Source organism: Vicia villosa, linkage group LG2 (assembly GCF_029867415.1).
Source record: "Vicia villosa cultivar HV-30 ecotype Madison, WI linkage group LG2, Vvil1.0, whole genome shotgun sequence".
Classification (NCBI taxonomy): Eukaryota; Viridiplantae; Streptophyta; class Magnoliopsida; order Fabales; family Fabaceae; genus Vicia; species Vicia villosa.
Window position 1 is genome coordinate 110,014,705 of NC_081181.1, and position 15,166 is coordinate 110,029,870.

Below are 15,166 nucleotides of genomic sequence, written 5' to 3' on the forward strand. Positions count from 1 at the left end.
TTGTGTTAGAGATAACCTTAGTTGTTAGTTGATCTTGTAGGTGCTCCAGAGATGGACAACGATATGAGAGATACATGATGAAATAGACGAGTATCGTAGGTTGAGTATAATTGGTCGATAAGTTTAAGTTTGTGAGAAATAGATTATATGCAATGTTTGGTAAATCTTCTCTTTCTGAAGAATGAATTCTTTTGTGTTAATATTTACTTTTCCGTTTGTACACTTTTGTTCATTCAAACACGAGCTCGAAATCATAGAAACTGTTGAATGGCATTCTCTCCTTATCTGTGGACACGATAATTCCCGGATAAATATTTCCAAAACTTTTGTTTCTTGCCCTATACCGCTTCAACAAAATGGCACCGTTGTCGGGGATGGTTGTTAGAATTGCATCGCAATAGTTCCTTTGGTTTTGAGCTTTGTATATATCATATATATATTGTTAGTTTCACTTGTATATTTTCACTTGTACATGTTTACTTGTTTATGTTCACCATATAGGTTTACTTGTATATGTTACATAGAAGTATACTTTTGTTGGTGAATGTTGGTGAAACATGTTGATCTCGGATTAGCTCTTTCATTACAAATCTTCACTTTTCAACTTGCATATCCAACATTCACCAACTTTCTCTTTTTGTATAATAATAGATGTATGTGTTCATACTTTTATATATGTGTTTGTTTGTGTACATATTTGTATACTTGTGTTTCCTTTTATGTCCGTATAATTGTCGTATACATTTGTACCAGTAACGTTTGTTGAGTGTTTTGGTTAGGAAACTTTCTTTAGGTTTGTGCAGTGAGACGTCACCATGGCATGATGAGAGGAAGCTACTTTCCAAACACCGAAACAATAAAGACGTCGAGCTAAAAACGCAAAACAAGTGCTTGTAGGGAGGCACCCCAAAGTTTGTAAATGTTGTTGTCATACCCCAAAATTTGCCCATCTTATTTCTCTTAAATCAAACTCTTATCAAAGTTCAAGGCTCAAAGACACCTCCCCTAAACAATGATTCAAAGTATTAGGGTTTTTGTTTTTCTAAAGAAAATCAATAGATCAAGGGTTCCAATGCATCTCATATGGCTTATGATGTTTCAATCTATCTCCATGACAAAGTTCAGGCCTCAATTCCAAGGATTGACCACTCAATTGCTCAGAAAGTCAACAGTCGACTAGTTTGACCTAAAAGTCAAATGTGGTCAAAGTACAGTCAAAACTCCTGATTTTTTGTCAACAAACTTATTTTGAAGTATCATTCACCATTTGATCAAGGATTGATCATGGTTCATCAAGAAAAGATCAGAAATCAACAAATCCAAAAGTTTCTAAATTAGGGTTTTCATAGGAGAAAGTCAACTGAACTTTGACCAGTCATAACTCCTACATGGAACATTAGAATTTTCCCTTTTAAAGCTCATTCTGAAGGAAATTGAATTCTCTACAACTTTGTCTCTCACATGCCAAGTCTAAAAATAATTCATTTGGGAGATATGACTCAAAACATTACAGGTCCCTTTTGAAAGTCAACCAAAAGTCATCTTTTTCAGAAGAGCATAAAAGGAGCATGGAAGATTATTTTGACATGGGACCAAAAGCATTTATTAGAGGACTCTTCAAGGTTTCTAAAAAATCCAAGAACTTGAAAAAATGTTGAAGTATGAGGAAATGGCAAGGTGCACAAGTTCACCTATTTTCAAGGGCATGTATGAAGAGAAAAAAGTCCAAAATTCCAAATATTTCCAAATGGGCCTATATTCCTTTCATCCAATCCTTATCTTAAGCCTATGCACGTTCCAAAAAAGTATCTCCCCATATTTTATTGTTTTTATTGATTATTTTATGGTTTTTATTCATTTAAATCATAATTTAATTATATAAAATAGTAAAATAAATGAGAAATATTATTTGCTTTGATTTTAAGTCAAGAAATCAATCAAATATATTCCCTTAATTGGCCAAAGAATGATTGAAACAAATTGAATCAAATATTGGGCAAAAATAGAAAGATTCAATACAAATTTTCAATCAAATTTCATGATTTAGTAGATATTTGGTTCAAGTTATGACCTAAAATCCATCCATTATATATACTTGACAAAACCTGATAAAGAGAGGTTAGAATTTCGCAGCCAAGAGTCATAGGAGAGTCTTCAAATTTTCAAGAAAAGTGAAAAGTCGAATTCAAAGTTGCACACTGATTCAAGAGTTTTTGGCTATTCAAACACGTTCCTGGATTACTCTTGGAGCTACACCAATCATTGCATTCGATCAACGCGTCCAGAATCGTTCTCCCATACCCTCGGTTTGTCTTGAAATATCTTTGCATCGAATTCATATATGCATACATGTTTAATGTGTTTTGAATACATATTTGTGCTTATAATCATATGTTAATGCAATCTGGGCGCTTTAATTAGTTTTTTTTTTACGAATCCGAGGACCTTCCATGGTTAGGGTTCTTGATCTAAGATTTAGGGATTCTCATAATAGGAAAAATTAGGTGGAACTAATGATCCTATCGTATTCAGGGTCCAATTTTAAGGCGAACCATGGTTATTGTTTGTGTTTATCACGCGTATTGGTGGAGTTTGATATTTGCAGGTATTACTACCACTGAAAAATGTAGCAGATCCATGGCTACTTCGTAGCTAAAAATAGATAATTTCAAAACGAAGAAGATGAAGTTATGGCGCGCTATGCATGGGCCTGTTTTGGTATTTTGTTTTTTATATATTAGTATCAAACTATGTCATAAACAACGAAAGGTAACTGGCCTGGTGGTAAGAGCGAAGGGGTTGGTTCTCAAGAGGCGTCTGTTCGATCCCTGACAAAGGCAAGTTTTTTATTTTCCTCTCAACCGAGTCACAAAAGGATTCGGTGGTCATGCTTCACATGTGAGGGCCATGCAGCCTCATCTCACAACCATCAGATCTCGCTGGCTTCAGATCCAACATCTTCAACGCTGCATGCACACCATAGACTTCAAAAGCTTACAGCACTGGATCATAAGCTAAGCTCCCTAATTTTTTTTATTGTTATTTATTCAATACCTATTCTATTTAATTTATCTTTACACCAAGTTTCTTTTAAGTTTTTTTTCTTCTTTCTCTTTTTTTATAAAATCACAACCATTTGTTTTAATAAAATTTATGTTTTTTTAATTTAATTTAGTATTAAAAATAATTGTTATTTAATTTAAATCATTAAATGATTAATTTAATTTAATTGTTTAAATATTTAATTAGGTTAACATTTTTATTGATTGATTAAATTACATAATTAGGGTTAGGCTATTTAATCCAAATTTTATCTTTTGTCGATTTAATTAATTTGGTTTTATTTATTCTATTAACCATAATTAATTTGTGCCCTAATCAGGGTTTACGAAGATCATTCCTACACTGAATTTTTCCTTTTTTTCTTTGTGCAATTTTTCAGGGTTACCATCAGGGTTCCTCCGACTACGCGCCACGCAAATCGAAAAGCTAAGTCCTGATTCTTTATTTATTTATTCATTTATTTTTTGCCTTATAAAATAAATTAGGGTTTACTTTCAAATGTCAATGAACTGCTCCTACACTCACCCTTTGTTTTTTATTTTTCCTTTTCCAATTTTCAGGGTTAACCAACCGGTCAAAGCTCGAATGTTCGGTAACCCTAAAACTCACTATATTTTAATTTCCTTGTTATTATTATTACTTATGTCAAAACTATCTGCCTTGTGGGGTTCTTTATCTTTATTGCTTTTTCTCCCCCTTTCCCATGGTTTATTATGTGATTGCTTCTGGTTGTATTGTGTGGCCTTGAAGGCACTTAACACTGTTTATATTAACTGCGTGGTTAGTAATTTAAGGAGTGTAACCTCGAATTGAATGTAGAATCATTAATTTTACAAGATAAATTATCTGAATTAATCACGTGATTGTGCACCCACACACCTTTCATGGTAACCCCTCTCGTTGCCTGTTGCCTTGTGGTTTTCAATGCAAAATAGCCAAGTCCCTCGAATACGAGGACACCTCAGCAATGTTGCCCTCAGTTCATTCTTAAGATCATAAATCCCAATGATGCTGCCTTCGATTCGCTAATATGATCTCGTCCCTCAAAGTTGCCTACGAAGTGCTGAGGTGTCCTCTGGTTGCCTAATAATGATGGCTATTCTGATCCTTCCCTTAGACTACCTGCCCCTCTATGGCAGGGATAGTCTTATGGCGAACGATAATTGCGACGACCCTTCAACCTCCAAATAAAAGGACTTCCTACCCTCTTATGGTATGGATAGCCCTGAAAGGCTAAAAGAACACTTTTACAGATATCAAGGTAATTTGCCCTTAATTGCATACTCTAGTTTAAATCCTTTTTCTACCCTTTTCTTAAAAAACTTCAAAAAGGCTACGCTCATTTACGAGCTAAAGTCCTTATTCTCTTCTTCTACGTTTCTAAACTTTTGGTTTCAAAAAGAGCAAAGCAATTAAGAGCCCATGGATAACCATGGATGCAAAGGGTTCCTTACACCTTCCATTTGTATAAATTACCCCCCATACTCAGTTTCTTTTAAAAAAGGTTTTTCTGTTCTTTTAGCCTTTCTTTAATTTGGATAAAATAAAAGTCGATGACGACTCTTGCTTACCGCGACATTTCGATAAAGTCAGTTCACCGTATTACAGTTGTTTATATTTCTATTTATGAAGTATTTAGGTGAAGTGGAAGCAAGTTGGAAGAGCTGCTGCTGTTCTGGTTTTTCTTGTTTTTCCTGTCATCGCTTAGCGAGGTCAAGCTCGCTTAGCGAGCACAGAAAAACTCAGTTTTCTTGCTTTGTATCAGTGGGATTCCTATTCCACTTGGTTCACTCCTTTTTCCACTTTCACCAAGGCTATTTAGTAGTAGATACTAGTTTTATTTTTCTAATTCTTTTATTGGTTGTTTGGATCAAATTTTGTTCGTTAACCAGAAATTTTTGAGGTGATTTTCCAAAGCTTGAGTGTTTTAACTTGCGGATGTATGGTAGGATATTGTTTTTGAGTTGTATCATTCAAGGTACTCATTTATCGCTTTCTATAGCATATCATGTTTAGGAAACTTTTCATTTGTACAATTACCATGTCATTCATTCTTTATGCATTACTTGTTTATTGATCGAATCACTTTAGTTCCCAAACCATTAATGTGAGGAAGCTTTCCATTGTTCATATATGCTGGAGGCCACAATCTTTGTTTTAACTGGATTTTATTATGCTTATTCTTTTGTTTATGTTGATTTTATGAAAGCATGAAAAGGATCAAGGCATTTTGTTTCATTCTGAGCACAACTACCTTAGCCAAATAGTCAATTCATCTTGTGAGTGTGTGAGCATTCGTTAACCCCCTTTGAGCTTTTTGTCAACATCCATGTTATTTCTTGAACTTCTATGTTTGCGTTTAGTTCACTTATTTTTGTATGGATGTTGATTGTTTTTTCTTGAACTTTCAACTTTGTGTTGTTTTATGAATGTTTATCTTACCTTAGAAAGTAGAGAGTATTCATATTATGGTGTGGTTGAATTCAAGTTGGGGAGAAAAATGATTGTGCACTTATGGTTAGTTGCTATGAGGTTGAAAAGAAAAGAAAAGAAAAGAAAAAAAATGTGAAAAGAAAGAAAAAAACAGAAAAAGTTTTGAAAAACAAAAACAAAAAGAGTATGGAATAATTATGCTAATAAGTATGGTGTTTTGCTTGTGACAACTTGGAATAAGAAAGAAGTTTGGCCGGAATTGTGTTGTTTGAACTGATGTGAATTGATCACTCCCTTAGGTTTAAGCAAGTTTTTGTTTCTATTAGCCTTAGGACTTATCCCTTGTTTGTTAACCAAGCCATATTACAACCTTGAAAAGCCCTTGTGATTCTTGCTTTTGTATCTTCAATGTGATTTTCGGATGAATGCATAATTTAATCTTCTATTTTCAAGATTGTTGGATGAGTGTTAAAAGTTCTTCACCTTTGTGTGTTTTTCATCCACTGATGAATTTTTTGCCAGGTGTGATTCATGAGATAGCTTGTATTGTTTTAGAATGTTTGACATGATTTTTGTACTTAGGATTCGTTTCGTTTACATGTTGTCGTTGTAGGATAGTGGTAAGTAAATACTTTGTTTATACATTTTTTGTGTTGAGCCATACATTTGTTTTTGGTTTTTGAAACTTGTTGATTCGCGATTCTTTGGTTTATTACTTTTGATTCTTTGGTTTATTTGACATTGTTTGAGAACAAACAATGTAACATCCCAATATTTTGTATACATTAAATATATCCTTTTAATAAAATTGATTATTTAATCAACAATATATCTTATGGTTATAGTTAAATTTTATTTTTTTATAGCTATTGTTATATTTTAATTATTTATCTTATAAATAATTAATTTGATAAATTAGTAATATTATAACTATATAATCATTTGTGTACTTGCTATATTATAATTTTTTAATAAATTTATTGAATTTAATAATTAATGTTAAGTGTCAATATTTTATATTTATAAATATAATAATATTTTTAATTGAGTGATTTTAGAAATATTATTTTAATTATGATACATGTAAAAAAAAAAGAATAAATAAGTATGTGTTATGGTAATTGAGATTATTACTTTATATGGAAAAATGATATCTAAATTTAATTTTAGTATAAATTAAAAGCAATGTTTTATTATTATTATTATTATTATTATTATTATTATTATTATTATCATTATCATTATCATTATCATTATCATTATCATTATCATTATTATTATTATTATTATTATTATTATTATTATTATTATTATTATTATTATTATTATTATTATTATTATTATTATTATATATTAATGATAAAATAATTGGGGGCAAAGGAGATTACTGGAGATGTAGTTAGAAAAGAAAAACGTATAGCAGAAAACTAATTTTACCCAATTAAGTTATACCTCTATTTTCTATGCAATTTTATTTTGATTAAACAGTGGTGTCAAAATTGTTAGTGGTCAAATTCTCTCCTTACTATTAGCTATCTTTATTCCACAAAATAAGCCACTAACTAACTCACTCAAATTCTCTCAATCCGTATCTTTCAAATAACTAAATCACACAAATTACAAACTATTATTTTTGCCAAATCACATGTTGTTAGTAAACAGAGGGAGTTAAAATTTAGATACTTTTCTTCCGAAATCAAATTTGTTATCGAAAAAATTATTCTCAGTTTCCTCTCAAATTTCACATCGGTGTTTCTTTGGTATCTTTCTTACCGTAACTTTGGTTTGCACGAAACCAATGTCAAAATGATCGGAGGAACATAAGCAATATTTTCATCAAGTTTGAATTCTATTTTGGGGATGAGGAGTCAAAAGAGAAACAATTCCACATGTGGACGCAAATCAATATGTGGAAGCATGATAAAGATAGGATTTTGCTCAGGGTGATCTTTAAATACGGTTGTGAAGAAAAACGCCTAAGATAAGGGCACTTCCCCATACTAATTATAACGAAACCAAGAGTTATGTATTATCAAATAAATCATGTAATACATAATTGTTTTGAAGGGAAAAGAGAGTGAAATTATAGTTTTGTTCCATAAATTTAATCCCGTTAAAAAAATATATAACTACTAGTTTTATATATATTGTGTGTTTGAGTATGAGTATGTGATGTGGATGAACCTTTGTTTGTTTCTAATTATTATTATTTGCGTGGTTGTGATTACGATTGAAAATGGGTGATTATGTAAATTTTAAGATGATGTACTTGATAATGTGATATTATATGATATTATATGATATTATATGGTTGTATGATTGTCTAACTGGCGGAATTCTCCTGGCGGGATTTGCATCATCAATTCCATGGCATATGCATTGTTTGCCTTAGTGGCGGATTGCCTTTGTGGTGGGTTATTTTCCTCATTGATATGAGATGAATTCTGTGTGGTGCCTTAGTGGCGGGCTGATTATATCCGGATCATTTAGATTTAAGAGCATACATATTATCATATAAATATGATTATAGAATAAGAATTTTGTGGAGTTGATTTCACTTAAGTAGTTATATTTTGTATGATTTGTTTTATAATACCGTACTCTATGTTTTGTTTAATTTGATATAGATGATGGAAGATTGACCCCTTACCAATAACATATTAGGTACAAAGAATTTGAAGATATGAAATGACCGTGATAGGATGTTGCCATGTGCTCGTGGGAATGATATTGGATTCTTAATTGAATTTGTAATTTTATAAGAAAGATTAATGATTTTGAACTTATAATTTTGTTTATACGGACATTTGTTTTTTTAGCAAAATTCTAAAGACGAGTTTATTTTCAAAAGTTTTATTTAATTATTATCATGAATTATTACTTCGTTAAAAGAATAGACATATTTTTAAAATAAAATAAGAATTTTAAATTAATGTGTTAGATTAAAATCCGAGACGTTACAATTGGTATCAGAGCAATAATTTTCGGACAAATATTTTGGGTTGTGACGAATGTGTGTGACGCTTGCTTTGAATTATGTGTGAATGTTTTGATGTCCTTGCTTTTATACTTGCTATTAGTTTTCTCCTTATTACTAGGATGATCAATAGTTATTTATTTGTAATCATAGTATGCTTTGAGTTGTAATGTTGTAATCTATGTGTTTCTTACTGTGTTTATGTTTTATAGTCATAAATATAAGAATGTTTGTTATTGTCTACTTGTTTTAATATTTTAGAATCTGTAGTTTTGATTCTAATGAAAAAATATATTTTAGCTTACTTGAGATATATATTTAACTATCTTATTCATTTGAGATCAGAGTGATTAGGAAAAGTGTGGCATTTTTTTAGTTGTTATAAACTTAAATGATCAATTTACATGAATTTATACTACAAAAAAATTGACTATAGTTTTCAATGGTGAGTTTATATAAGAGGAGTTGAATGGTTCTAATATTTTAGTGTTTTCTTGATTTATCTCAATCGGTTAGTTTTGAGGATACAATTATTATTTTAGGTAGTAATAATGTAAGTCTTAGAATTATATTTTATTATAACTATTTTATTTATGTGTTATAATATTTTAACTTCGCATCATATGAATGATTTTATTGTCGTTTTACTTTATTTATTGAAGAAGTTATATTCTTATATTTTAGATTTTTTAGTTTTGGGGACGAAACTACTTTAAGGGGGTAAAAATGTAACATTCAGATATTTTGTATACATTAAATATATCCTTTTAATAAGATTGATTATTTAATCAACAATATATCTTATGGTTATGGTTAAATTTTATTTTTTTTATAGCTATTGTTATATTTTAATTATTTATCTTCTAAATAATTAACTTGATAAATTAGTAATATTATAACTATATAATTATTTGTGTACTTGTTATACTACAATTTCTTTTATAAATTTATTGAATTTAATAATTAATGTTAAGTGTCAATATTTTATATTTTAAATATAATAATATTTTAAATCGAATGATTTTAGAAATATTAATTTAATTATGATACATGTAAAATAAAATGAGTAATTAAGTATGTGTTATGGTAATTGAGTTTATTACTTTATATGGAAAAATGATATATAAACTTAATTTTAGTATAAATTAAAAGTAGTGTTTTATTATTATTATTATTATTATTATTATTATTATTATTATTATTATTATTATTATTATTATTATTATTATTATTATTATTGTTGTTGTTTTTGTTGTTATTGTTATTATATATTAATGATAAAATAATTGGGGGCAAAGGAGATTACTGGACGTGTAGTTAGAAAAGAAAAATGTATAACAGAAAATTAATTTTACCCAATTAAGTTAGAGTTTAATTGCTATGCACTGTCAGTGTAAAACTTTTTACACTATCAATGCATCACAATCACTCAATTATATTACTTTTAAAAAAAATAAAATAAAAGTCAAACACTTCCAATAAATTAACAGTTGTGATTCACTGATGTTGTAAAACTTCTTTACACCGTCAGTGTATTCCAAATAAATTCATTAAGGTATACCTCTATTTCCTATGCAATTTTATTTTGATTAAATAGTGGTGTCAAAATTGTTAGTGGTCAAATTCTCTCCTTACTATTAACTACTTTTGTTCCAAAAAATAAGCAACTAACTATCTTACTTAAATTCTCTCAATCACTATCTTTCAAATAACTAAATCACACAAACTACAAACTATTCTTTTAGCCAAATCACATGTCATTAGTAAACAGAGGGAGTTAAAATTAAATACTTTTCTTCCGAAATCAAATTTGTTGTCGAAATAATTATTCCTATTTCCTCTCAAATTTCATATCGGTGTTTCTTCTGTATATTCCTTACTGTAACTTTGTTTTGCACGAAACCAATGTCAAAATGATCGGAGGAACATAAGCAATATTTTCATCAAGTTTGAATTCTGTTTTGGAGATAAGGAGTCAAAAGAGCAACAATTCCACATGTGGATGCAAATCAATATGTGGAAGCATGATAAAGATAGGACTTTGCTCAGGATGATCTTTAAATGCGGCTGTGAAGAAAAACGCCTAAGGTAAGTGCACTTCCCCATACTGATTATAATGAAACCAATAGTTATGTATTATCAAATAAATTATATAATACATAATTGTTTTGAAGGAAAAAAGAGAATGGAATTATAGTTTTGTTCCATAAATTTAATCCCGTTAAAAATATATATAACTACTAGTTTTATATATATTGGGTGTTTGAGTATGAGTATGTGATGTGGATGAACCTTTGTTTGTTTCTATTATTATTTGTGTGGTTGTGATTACGATTGAAAATAGGTGATAATGTAAATTTTAAGATGATGTACTTGATGATGTGATATTATATGATATTATATGGTTGTATGATTGTCTAACTGGCAGAATTTGCCTAGCGGGATTTGCATTTGCATCATCAATTCCATGGCATATGCATTGTTTGCCTTAGTGGCGGATTGCCTTTGTGGCGGGGTATTTTCCTCATTGATATGAGATGAATTCTGTGTGGTGCCTTTGTGGCGGGATAATTATATCCAGATCATTTATATTTAGGAGCATACATATTCTCATATAAGTATGATTGTAGAATAAGAATTTTGTGGAGTTGATTTCGCTTAAGCAGTTATATTTTGTATGATTTTTTTTATAATACCGTACTTTATGCTTTGTTTAATTTGATAGGATGATAGAAGATTGACCCCTTACAAATAAGTGACATATTTTTTTGGAAGGAATGTGTCGATGTTGATCATGCGTATACAGGTAATAACTTTAAGCTGCGTGTCATGTTGCTTTGCATAATCAATGACTTTCATGCATACAGTAATTTGTCTGGGTACAACGTCAAGGGACATAAAGCATGTCCTATATGTGAAGATGATACATGCTTCCACCAATTATAAAATATAAAAAAGATTGTTTACCTTAGATATCAAACATTTCTAAAACCTAATCATCGATATTGTAGATTGCACAAGGCTTTTAATGGAAAGTAGGAGTTTCATATCGCTCCAAATCCCTTAACCGAGAAGGAAGTTTATAAAAGACAACAACACATTAATGTTATCTTTGGAAAGAAGAAAAAAGGGCTCGTGGAGAAAAGTATTTGGAAAAAGAGGTCGGCGTTCTTTGATCTTCCATATCGGTCTAGTCTCGATGTAAGACATTGTCTTAATGTGATGCATGTGGAAAAAAATATATGTCATAGTTTGACTAAAATATTTCTCAATGTTAAAGGAATTATAAAAGATACTAAGAAATCCCGTAAGATAAAGTGGTGATAGATATACGACAAGAATTATCCCCAAAAGATATAGGAAATAGAGTATATTTACCCCTAGCATGTCACACTCTGTCTATAAAGAGAAAAAAGGTTTTTGATTGTTTGCAGGGTGTCAAAGTTCCTCAGGGGTACTCATCAAATATGAAGAAACTTGTGTCAATGAATGATCTAAAATTAGCTGGCTTAAAATCTCATGATTGTCATGCCTTGATGCAACAACTGCTATCTGTGGCATTTTACCAAAAAATGTAAGGGTAATTACAACCAAATTGTGCATATTCTTCAATGATGTGTGTAGTAAAATCATTGATCTTGGAAATTTATATGAGTTGGAACATGATGCAGCAGTTATCTTGTGTCAGTTAGAGATGTTTTTCCCTGCGTCATTTTTTATATTAGTTGTTCATTTAGTAAGGGAGATTAGAAGTTGTTGTCCAATTTATTTACGATGAATGTATCCTATAGATCAAAACATTAAGATCTTTAAAGGGTATACAAAAAATCATCACCATTCAGAAGATTCGATCGTTGGATGGTATATCACATAAGAAGCTATTGAGTTTTGTACAAACTATTTGTCAGAAGCGAACTCTATAGGAATCTCAAGTCTCATCATGATGGAAGATGTAATGGTAGAGATACTCAAGGTTTAAATGTTAATGCATTGGACTGAGATGTAGTTTTTCTAGCACATATGTATATATTGAATAACGTTGATGAAGTTCAACCTTACTTGTCCACTCAGAAAAGTCTTATCAATGAAATATTTCCCCAGATGAATGAAAAATTGTTGATTACAGAGTAAAACAAAACTTTCATAACTTGGTTTAACGAAAATGTTTTTAAAGAGATTAGTGCATCAGAGACTATTAAATGGATGTCGCATACGCATAAGTATAATGTAATAACTTGGAGTGCATACGACATTACTAAATTTCCATTCTATACAAAATCAAAGGATGTTCGTAGTACCATGCAAAATAGTGGGGTTTTGGTTAAAGCTGGATCCATGTACTTCTTTAGTTCCAAATATAACAATCATGTACTAGCATCTAGAGCGTACTAAAGATTTAATTTTGTTGTTGATTATCCTAATCGGTTTCAAATGTTGTTCAAATTAAAGGTGTTTAACGAGCGGTGACAAATCACAGTAGAGAGCTTTTGGACGACCTACAAGATTTTGCATTTTGGTTATTGCTTTTGTTAGTTAATCATTTGTTTTAGTTTTGCTATAGAGTTATAATGTGTGTTCTGTAACACTCTTCTAAAACCCCACGACTTTCACGAATATTTTATTAAATAAATAATCGCAAAACAATAACAAGAATGTCACATCTTCGCTAAACATCATTTAACACATAGCCATGTTTCGTAACACTGTTTGCCAAACATTTTAAGCATGGATAACATCTTTGACATATTAATCAAATCACTTCAAACTTCGCAGGGGAATAAACAATTCAAAACATCTTCATCATAATTAACCAATACCATAAAAGGTAATTCAAGTATCAGCGGAAATATCACAATTCATGTTTACAACTGCATAATTATAAGAACAATACAAAACTTCTTTAAACATAACAAAGATAATCATCATTCTCAAAACAATCAACCCCAACCTAAATGTTACATATTAGAGCAAGACCCATAGACTCAACGGAACTAAAGACACACTCCAAAGCTATCGTCTAGACTTCAGCGGACTACTCCTGATTACCTGCGCGTTACCCACGTGGAGGCAACATTCAAACAGAAATGGTGAGTAAATCACAATCATTATAAAAAGCATAAGTAATATATATAGTAGACTTAACATAGGGATAACAACAACACGACATCATCTATTACATCTATAGCAAATTAACAATCTCCAATTCTCCATATCAAATACAACAACTCAAGAATCACACTAAGTACATCACTTAATTCAAGTATTATGCAATGCCACAATTAATGAGATGAAACATCAATATACTCGTGCACGTGGTACCAATTCATCATCACTAATGACATTGTCATCTTCCTCCAAAGATCTCCAACATAGAATCGATTCCCACTTGGAACCGGAGCACAATACAAAACACACTTAATCCACACAATGGGATTAAGGCCAATATTGGACATTAGTCATTACATCACTGGGCATCTACCCTTCCATCACTGGACAATAGTCCTACAATTGTTATGAATACATGATGTGTAACAACACATAATAGAAACACGCATCATCATTCATCATATTAATCACAACTCAGCATATTCATCATCACATGCTTCATAATCACACATACCTCGGGACAACATCAAAATATCATAGAACACAAGTCAAGTGATGACAAAACATGGTTAAATCAATTTTATAATAGAAAGCATGTTTACAATTATTCACCACAAGACATCATCATCTCATTATAAAACAATTATTAGAAAACTATAACCTACAACTCATTTTACCCCACCATAGTATTGATTATTTTATTAGCTCTCTTACGCTTTGAACGACGCATCAAACGGAGTCCGGAAGCTCAAGTTATGACCCTTACAATTTTTCTAGTTCAGGCACCTCTCGCCCGACGAGCACCCACTTTCGCCCGGCGACTCAAGGCAATAGCCAACCATCTCAATTCCTCAGGTCTCTCGCCCAACGAGCCTCTCTTTTCTCCGAGCGAAACAAGTTAGTAGCCAACACCTTCCCTCACATGCACTACTCGCCCGACGAGACCTAATCCAATCGACTCGCCCGACGACAAAATCGACTCGCCCGACGAATATGGGCGATCAGGGATTTCCTGACGCATTTTCTTGCATAAAATAAATCCAAACTCTTGCGATTTCTACACATTACAAGTCTTAAATCATCACGAAACACCAGTTTTCATCATATAACAATAACACAACTTATCCTACACTATGGGGATTATTATATTGCAATTCAATACCTCTAATTCACCAAACCTCACCATATCATCATCTATTCCTGATCAATGCATTTTGAAGAATGTTCCTTTATGTTTGTACTTAGACATTTCTATGTTTTGGTTTGTTTATTTTTCTATTTTATAATATTTTTCTATTTTAGTTTATTTTTATTGTTATTTGATTTTCGCACTTTATTTTCAGCATTAGCAGTCTGCACTAAAATGAACATAACTAGAGATACGGAAATCGGATAGACGCGTTCTAATAATCACCGGAAAGCTAAGAGAAAGAGCTACAACTTTCATGTTGGAGTCAAAGGCAGATTCGGAGTACATCATTTCCAGAATTTTGTTTGAAGTTTCAGCATTAGATATATTTTTGTTTTTGGGTCATTTGTTATGGACCTGGGTTATGTATTTGACCCAATTGGGTTGTATTTGACCCT